Consider the following 10,379-nt stretch of genomic DNA (forward strand, 5'->3'; position numbering starts at 1 on the left):
AGGTTTGATTGCTTGGTTTGTAACCCACCCTTTTAAGCCAAAACTCGTGTCAGCATTATGCATTACTATGAAATTGAACAAGTCATGCAATTATTTGATAAAACTTGAACAAACATGTGTATATATAAAACCATTTCAAATTGCAAAATGAAGAAGATGAACTCAATTACCTAGTCGAAATTTGAGAAGACGGATAAAGAAAGATGGAGTAGCAAAGTGTAGTTCAAACAACAAATCACAATATGAAAACTTTGAATTTATTTTAAGATAAATCGATGTCGAAGTTACGAGATAGAAATGAAAAGATAAGGTATAAAAGCAAATTTTACAAGAATTTCTCAGCTCAATAGTGTAATACTACGGATTTATGAGTCTCTGGGTACTCTATCGAGTAGGCCTTACTCTGTCGATTAAGGGCGAGTTGCAGATTAAAATAGTTTCTGACCTGTTGGGTACTCGATCGAGTAACGTGGATACTCGATCGAGTAAGGGGGCACTCGATCGAGTACCTTAGCTACTCGATCGAGTAAGCCGGTTTTTAAGGGGATGATTTTCGGGTTTTGTTAATAATGCGATTAAGTATATATTACTTCCGTCACTATTCTTTAAACACTTTTTAAAACCTAATTGCTGTGAAAAGAGAAATCAAACTACGTCATTCGCTTTAATCGCATTGTTGGCAAATCCCGAAGCTTGGAAGGTCGGATTTTACCTTTCTTGATACCTTTGTGATCCTTGCGTCGAGGGTAAGACCTACGTACCTTTTTTTATAATGTTTCCTTAAAATTGGTTAAACCCTAATATTGGGATTTGGGGGTTTTGTTATTTTGTATGATTGGTAATGATTATATGTTTGTATGTTAGGAGGAGGATTCGTAGAGGAAGCATTTTGATATCAGCTGTGAGATCGTCTGATTGTGTTGTGCTTTCCAGGTAGGGTTTTCCTACTCAGTATTAGTCCCATAATACATTGTTGGTGTTGTGTAATTGCTGATTATTATCGTATTGGTTTTATGACGGTTGTTGATTGATTGCTGTTGATGGTTGTGATTGTTTGTCTCTGGTTCTCGAGATGCGTTCTCGGCTGAGTGGAGTCACTTGCGAGAGTGGCTTCACGCCCTAGTTTCGCCCTCCGTGGAACCCGCCATGGGAGGGGATATGCACATTAATGGGACAGGGTTATCGCTCGGTATGATGAGCGGGGATTTGGTGGGTACGGTTGCGGTCCCCCATCGGCGAAGGTCCGGTCCGGTGGACGATCGGTGTGACGGAGATTGATTGGAGTGGGTGATTGTGTGTGACTATTTGATTTGTGTTGTTTATTGACTTGTTGGTTATATAAATTGTGTGATTAATCGACCCGTTTAATGTTTTAAAAGCGTGGTGATCCATTCGGGGATGGTGAGCGTTATTGAGCGGTATGAGTCGAGTTCTTGGGATAGTGGGATGTGCCACGGTCGATGATAGAAGTCTTCCATTGTAGCTAGTAGTTTAATAAACATTTCAGTTAGCTGATTAGACAGTTGGTTTGAAACATGTATTCGTATTTTGGTTTTGGTTTTGAGATTGTAACCTTTCGCTAAAGTATTTCTATTTAAATGTTGTTTCATTATTATTTATTTGATTATCATTGCCACGGGTAACCGAGATGGTAGCATCCTTATACCTGGGTGGTCCTGGTAAGGCACTTGGAGTATGGGGTGTTACAAAATGGTATCAGAGCGACGATCCTGAAACCTGTAACCAATGAACCTAATGAATATAGGGAGTCAATAAAAATGAACCCGGGGTAAAGGTTGTAAGAGCTAATGCAAAGGCTTGGGAGACGTCCTAAAGTCGCGAACTCGCCCTACAATTTTGAACCGGTCACATGGGGGGTATATGTTAAGGTCGTATGTGATGTTTGTTAGTTTGTATGTGAATGTGGAGATGTATGCTGTAATTGTTGGATGTTTGGAGTAGAAGGTTGAGTTTGTGCATGAAAAGTTGGTGAAGTATAAAGAACTGTTGTTTGAACAAGAAGCATGTTGGTTGTTTACTATGTGGCGTTTGACAATATGATATCGTTGATTTGTTGATCATATGAAAAGCTTGGTAAAAATGCATGCTTAGCTATTTTATATGTCGAGTTATAAAGTTGCATAGAATATGTTGGGATATGATATAACATGCGGGTAGCATATTCGAGTTAGCATGACTCGATCGAGTGGGTCTGACTCGATCGAGTGGGTATTTGACGATTTTGCAACCAGAATCGTGTTTTTGGGCACTCGATCGAGTACCTCGGGCACTCGATCGAGTAAGAGGTCACTCGATCGAGTAGCCTGGCTACTCGGTTGAGTATGTTAGAGATCAGAAGGTCTGTTTAAGGTCTGATGTCGAGGCACTCGATCGAGTATGGTGGGCACTCGATCGAGTAGCCTCTTACTCGATCGAGTAGGTTTAGGCACTCGATCGAGTGTGTTCTGGGCAGTCCGCTTTCGTGTTTTGAGATTTTAGTGCGTATGTTTATGTCTACCCTTTCTTATATAGTTTCAAGATGCCACCGAAGAGAAACGCTTATTATGCGAGAGCTGAGACCATGAACATGGATGATATCGTTAAGATGTTGGAGCATCAAGATGCTCTTACTAAGGCCTTAAAGAAAGTGGGAAAGGATAAGGATAAGGAGGTTGATCACTCTAAGATCAGCCTCCATATAGCGAGGTTCAACCCAAAAGAGTACAAGGGGACCGGGGAACCAAACCTTCTTGACAACTGGCATCGTGAGATGGAGAATATACTAGACCTGGTTCATTGTCCTGATGAGATAAGAGTAGAGCAAGCTGCGTTCTACCTGAGGGAAGCAGCTGGCGAGTGGTGGGATAAGGTGAAGGTGAGTGCTAGGGAGATGTATGCGAACCAGGGCTTACCTGATATACCTTGGGAAAAGTTTCGGAGGGCTATGAGGAAAGAGTTTGTACCGGAGCATGTGAGGAGTAAGCTGAGGGAGGAGTTTGATGGGTTTAAGATGACATTTGATATGTCAATTGTTGAGTACTACAAGCAGTTCAATGAGAAGTCTAGGTATGCTGAGGATATGGGTTTGAGTGAGGAGAACCTGGCGCTGAGGTTTGAGAGGGGCTTGTCCTCTAAGATCATGGATAAGCTACCTGTAGGAGTCCTTAATGATGTTAAGGAAGCTTATGAGAGGGCTGGGAGAGCTGAGAGGTTAGTGGAGATGGCTCAAGAGAGAGTGGGTGTTGAGAAAAGAAAGGCTGAGAGTGAGGGTGGAGGCCAATCTAGTCACAAGAAAGGCAACCACAATCAAGCTAAAGGGTTTTCTTCTGGGTCAGGGTTCAGTGTTGGGGCTTCCTTTGGGCATGGCCGTGTGAGTGGTAGTGGTAGTTGGGGGATGACCTGCTATGGCTGTGGCGGTGTAGGCCACAAGAGACATGAGTGCACGAGTATGCCTGGAGCTTTTCAGGGATCGGCTCGGGGGAGCTATTCTCCGCACAGAGTTATGCGAGCAATAGACCGTCTGGGTCATGGTCTAACCGGGGAAGTCAGAGCTATCAGGGTGGAGGTAACCGCAATGGCGGTAATTCTTATCAGAAACCAGCTACCAACAACAACAACAATCGGGGGTCGGGTGCTAAGCCGACCACATCATCCCAAGATCTTGTCAGGGAGGTGGACGAGAAGACCGATGGAAAGTCTGTTCATGATGGACAAGAAAGCAGCTGAGGATGATGCACATGTTATCACTGGTACTTTTCTTGTTAACGATATTCATACCTTTGTTTTGTTTGATTTGGGGGCGTCTCAGTCGTTTGTATCTTCGAGTCATGTTAAACGGTTGGGTTTGAGGGTATATGAGTCTGTAAGCGAGAAAGTTTTTATACCTTCGGGTGAGTCTGTATCATGTGGGAGGTTGTTTAGAGATGTGTCTATGATAGTTGGGCAAGTTGATCTACCTGTAGACTTGCTAGATTTTCCTTTTGACGGTTTTGAGATGATAGTCGGGTTGGATTGGTTGGGAAAGTATAAAGCTAAGATAGACTGTCATCAAAAGAAAGTGTCTTTGAGAGGGCCTAAGGGTGTTAGTGTGTCTTATCGTGGGTTTCTAGTCAAACCCAAAGTTAAGTTGATTGCAGCTGTCACCTTAAAGTCTTATCTGAGGAAGGGATGCCCTTTGATCTTGTGCCATGTGAGAGATGACCGGATAGAGAGTCCGACAGTTGATCAGATACCAGTGATGGGAGAGTTTGCAGATGTTTTTCCAGAGGAGATTCCGGGGTTGCCACCGAAGAGGGAGATAGATTTCACGGTTGAGTTGAAACCAGGGACGGGGCCAATCTCTAAGACACCGTACCGGATGGGTCCTAAAGAGATGGAGGAGCTCAGAAAACAGTTAGATGATCTGATAGAGAAGGGATACATTAGACCTAGTGTATCGCCGTGGGGAGCACCAGTTCTTTTCGTGAAGAAGAAAGATGGGAGTTTGAGGTTGTGCATAGACTACGGGGGAGCCGAACCGAGTGACGGTGAAGAACAAGTATCCTTTGCCAAGGATAGACGACCTGTTTGATCAGTTGAGTGGTGCATCAGTCTTTTCTAAGATTGATTTGAGGTGGGGATACCATCAGGTGAAGATTAGAGAGGTGGACATACCAAAGACAGCCTTCACGTCGAGGTATGGCCATTATGAGTATGTGGTGATGTCGTTTGGGTTATCTAATGCACCGGCTGTGTTTATGGATTTGATGAACAGAATCTTCAGACAGTTTTTGAACAAGTTTATGGTGGTGTTTATCGATGACATCTTAGTCTACTCTAAGACTAAGGAGGAGCATGAGGAGCATCTGAGGATTGTGTTGCAGACTTTGAGGGAGCATAAGTTATATGCTAAGCTGTCCAAGTGTGAGTTCTGGTTAGAGAAAGTTGCTTTTCTGGGGCATGTGATCTCTAAGGAGGGAGTAGCTGTGGATCCGGCGAAGATTGAGGCAGTGACAAAGTGGGAAGCACCAAAGAATGTTCTTGAGATCGGGAGTTTCTTGGGTTTATTTGGATACTACGAGACGATTCGTGAAATATTTCTCCAAGATAGCTAGACCCATGACAGCTTTGATGAGGAAAGAGAACAGGTTTCGCTGGGATGAGAGTTGTGAGAAGGCGTTCCAAACATTAAAGGAGCGTTTGACCACAGCTCCTATCTTAGCATTGCCTGAGGGGATCGAGAACTTTGAGGTTTATACAGATGCCTCAAAGAATGGGTTAGGATGTGTGTTGATGCAGAATGGTAAGGTGATTGCCTATGCTTCTAGGCAATTGAAGCCGTATGAGGAGAACTACCCTACACATGATCTAGAGTTGGGTGCAGTGGTGTTTGCTCTCAAGATTTGGAGACATTACCTTTTTGGGGTGACCTTTAAGGTGTTTTCGGATCACAAGAGTCTCAAGTACATCTTCACTCAAAAGGAGTTGAACATGAGACAGAGGAGGTGGATGGAGCTGATTGGCGATTATGACATGGATATTATCTACCATGAAGGGAAAGCCAATGTTGTTGCAGATGCTTTGAGTAGGAAAAGTGTACACTCCCTGTGTACAGCTCTATCTTTGATGAGGTTGAGAGATGAGGTGGAGAAGTTTGTGATACATATGATGCAGAGAGGGGATGTTGTGGGAGATTTGGCAGTATAGCCTGATCTTTATGATGATATTCGAGGTAAACAGGCTTTAGATCCTAAGATGGTTGAGTGAAAAGCTGGAGTAGAGAAAGGGACAGTGTCCCGATTCTCTATTCATACAGATGGTAATTTGAGGTTCGATGGTAGGTGATGTGTCCCTAATGATGAGGAGCTGAAAAAGACAATCATGTCAGAGGCACATTGTACACCGTATTCAGTACATCCAGGTGGTGACAAGCTATACATGGATTTGAAGAACACGTTTTGGTGGCCTGGGATGAAGAAAGAAACAGCTGAGTTTGTGGCCCGTTGTTTGACATGCCAGAGAGTTAAAGGGGAACAACGACGACCACAAGGTAAGATTCAGTCTTTAGAGGTACCTGAGTGGAAGTGGGAATCCATTTCTATGGATTTTATCGTGGGTTTGCCAAAGAGTCAACATGGTAACAACATGATATGGGTGATAGTGGATCGACTGACCAAGTCAGCTCACTTTGTACCAATGAAAGATATATGGACTAAAGCACAATTAGCTATGGCTTATCAAAAGAACGTGCTAAAGTTACATGGAGTCCCAAAGGACATAGTGTCTGACAGAGATGCGAGATTTATCTCAAGGTTTTGGAAAGAGTTGCAGGAATCTTTGGGAACAACTTTGAATATGAGTACAGCTTTTCATCCTGCGACAGACGGTCAGACTGAGAGAACAATCAAAACTCTTGAGGATATGGTACGAGCTTGTGTGATGGACTTTGGTGGTAGCTGGGAACAGAGGTTGGATTTGATAGAGTTTTCTTACAACAACAGCTACCACACTAGTATTGGCATGGCACCGTTTGAGGCTTTATATGGGAGGAGATGCAGGAGTCCGATTTGTTGGGACGACAGTCTTTGAGGCAAGTGGTTCTAGGACCAGAGATGGTACATGAGATGGTTGAAGAGATTAAGATGATCGGGGAACGGATGAAAGCGGCTCGGGATAGGCAAAAGAGTTATGCAGATCTACATCGCCGGGATATAGAGTTTCAGGTTGGGGATAAGGTTCTTCTGAAAGTGTCTCCTATGCGTGGGGTTATGATATTTGGGAATAAAGGCAAGCTGAGTCAGAAGTTCATCGGGCCTTATGAGATCTTAGAGCGAGTTGGGGAGGTTGCATATCGTCTGGCTTTACCGGTTGCGTTAGAGAGAGTGCATAATGTGTTTCATGTATCGCAGCTGCGGAAGTATGTGAGTGACCCGTCACATGTGTTAGAGGCAGAGAGCTTAGAGCTAGATGAGTCCTTATCATATCTTGAGGTACCTAAGCGATTCTTGACCAGGAAGGTTAGGAAGACTAGGAGTGGTGAGACAGTTTTGCTTAAGATCCTTTGGTCTAACCACGAGACTGAGGAAGCTACATGGGAGGCAGAGGATGCCATGAGAGAGCGTTACCCTTTTCTTTTTGATCAGGTATGTATGGTTACGGGGACATAACCTTGTTTCTTTTAGAGGGGTAGGAGATGATTGCAAAGAGTTTTTAAGAGTTTTTATACCCTTTTTATGTTGTGTCGTTATGGTTGTTGTCGTTGAGTCGGGTTGAGTTTGGGTTAATAACATGTTTTATGTTGAGTTTGTTTTGGTTGTTGAGTCGGGAGTGTCATAGTGTGAGTCTTTGTTTTGTTGTGGTTTGAACTTCGGGGACGAAGTTCTTTTTAAGGAGGGAAGACTGTAATACTACGGATTTATGAGTCTCTGGTACTCTATCGAGTAGGCCTTACACGTCGAGTAAGGGCGAGTTGCGATTAAAATAGTTTCGACTGTTGGGTACTCGATCGAGTAACGTGGATACTCGATCGAGTAAGGGGGGCACTCGATCGAGTATCTTAGCTACTCGATCGAGTAGCCGGTTTACGGGGGATGATTTATCGGGTTTTGTTAATAATGCGATTAAGTATATATTACTTCCGTCATTATTCTTTAAACACTTTTTAAAACCTAATTACTGTGAAAAGAGAAATCAAACTACGTCATTCGCTTTAATCGCATTGTTGGCAAATCCCGAAGCTTGGAAGGTCGGATTTTACCTTTCTTGATACCTTTGTGATCCTTGCGTCGAGGGTAAGACCTATGTACCGTTTTTATAATGTTTCCTTAAAATTGGTTAAACCCTAATATTGGGATTTGGGGGTTTTGTTGTTTTGTATGATTGGTAGTGATTATATGTTTGTATGTTAGGAGGAGGATTCGTAGAGGAAGCGTTTTGATATCAGCTGTGAGATCGTCTGATTGTGTTGTGCTTTCCAGGTAGGGTTTTCCTACTCAGTATTAGTCCCATAATACATTGTTGGTGTTGTGTAATTGTTGATTATTATCGTATTGGTTTTATGACGGTTGTTGATTGATTGCTGTTGATGGTTGTGATTGTTTGTCCCTGGTTCTCGAGATACGTTCTCGGCTGAGTGGAGTCACTTGCGGGAGTGGCTTCACGCCGTAGTTTCGCCCTCCGTGGAACCCGCCACGGGAGGGGATGTGCACATTAATGGGACAGGGTTATCGCTCGGTATAATGAGCGGGGATTTGGTGGGTACGGCTGCGGTCCCCCATGGCCAGGCCTGGCCAGTTGACGATCGGTGACGGAGAATGATTGGAGTGGGTGATTGTGTGTGATTTGTTTGAGCTGTGTTGTTTATTATCTTGTTGGTTATATAAATTGTGTGATTAATCTTGACCCGTTTAATGTTTTAAAAGCGTGGTGATCCATTCGGGGATGGTGAGCATTTATAGAGCAGGTATGAGTCGAGTTACTGGGATAGCTGGGATGTGCCACGGTCTGATGATATAAGTCTTCCGCTGTAGCTAGTAGTTTAATAAACATTTCAGTTAGCTGAATAAACAGTTGGTTTGAAACATGTATTCGTATTTTGGTTTTGGTTTTGAGATTGTAACCTTTCGCTAAAGTATTTCTATTTAAATGTTGTTTCATTATTATTTATTTGATTATCATTGCCTCGGGTAACCGAGATGGTAGCATCCTTATACCTGGGTGGTCCTGGTAAGGCACTTGGAGTATAGGGGTGTTACAAATAGTCCCACTCGGCCGAGTACTTAGGGCACTCGGTCGAGTGCAACTCTACTCGGTCTAGTGACAGGTTACTCGATCGAGTGGGAAACCTTCCAGAAGTTTTCCAGTTTCTTGAATTTTCCCACTCGGTCGAGTGATCTGTTCACTTGGCCGAGTGACTCATCCACTCGGTCAAGTACTACTTTACTCGATTAGCTTTGGCCTCATACTCATTAACTTTTGTACATTAATCCCAAAATCATAACTATTCTATCAACAATAATCACCATTCATGCTTTAACAACGACACTAGAAAGCTCAACTACGCATATGATATCTACATGCCAAGATTCGGGACTAACATCCCTCACATCAACAAAGGCTAATCATATCTACATCATACTACTCACATTAGTCCACTTATCCATTCATCACATGCTATCACATTCCATACAAACGATTCTATCTACGATAACATATAACGAGCCACAACACACGCATTCACACCACTTTCACTAATGATCATATCCCATGCCATATTCAAATACACATTAAAACCGTAACACATATGCATTCATACCACGATTAACATAAAAGTTCCCATACTCCTAACCACCCACGTAGTGTCCAACTGAGACGATAGGCACTAGCTTTGGCATGAGGGCGCCTACTCATCCAAAACCGATCTCCTATTGTACTCATGTCGGGTTCATTTTACTTAAACTATCCTAGATTCATTTTTGGTTCACTGGTTTTAGGTTCCAAAATCGTCGCTCGGATACCACTTTATAATACCCCAAATATCCGGCCAAGATAATTGAAGCATTACCATCCCGATTTCCCGAGGTAGTGTTTCAAAACATCAATCAAAGAACATTTTATTAAGGTAATGGTTAATGAATTACATAAACGTAAATAAATGAATAAAAGTACAATTAATGACAACTATACTCTTCTAGCCAACTATACTCGCCTCGTGACTCATCAAGCTCGTCCCGTCTCCCACGTGCTATCCAAAAAATCTCTACATAACCTGCTCCCCATATGATCGGAAATATCATATGGATCGACACAGACCACCCCGGAAATAGGTGACAATTACACAGACACAACAAATGTCGATTTCAATAAATGAAGACTTTTATAGTATTATGTTGAGGGGGAACTTACACTTAGTCACAAATCTTAAGAGACTTGTCATCATCAAAAAGGGGGAATTTGTTGGACCATATATATGATTGAGTTTTGATAATGACAAGTATGTGCCTTGTTTTATATAAACTTTTGCCTGTAATCGTTTGTTTAGTCTTTGTTATATTAACTTAGGTTTACAAGTTAGCAAGTGATGTTATAGCATTCTTAGCTATAACATTGAAGATTTGTGAGGCATCATTCAAGTAATATTATAGCAGCTTGAGCTATAACATTAAAGGTTCTTAAAGCATCATAAGCAACTGTAACAAGTTTCAAGTATGATGATCATTCAAGCAAAAGGCTAGATCAAGTCTTTAACAAAATTAAAGATGAAGAGCTTTTGGTCAAGATAAAGAGAAGATCCTTTACTGAAGATCTCCAGGAAGATTAGTTAGTATAGGTCTTCATCTAATGACGGTATCTTAAGATAAGAGTATTGAGAAAGTAAATTTATAGTTATTTCACCTATAACT

Source organism: Silene latifolia, chromosome 8 (genome assembly GCF_048544455.1).
Source record: "Silene latifolia isolate original U9 population chromosome 8, ASM4854445v1, whole genome shotgun sequence".
NCBI classification, from domain to species: domain Eukaryota; kingdom Viridiplantae; phylum Streptophyta; class Magnoliopsida; order Caryophyllales; family Caryophyllaceae; genus Silene; species Silene latifolia.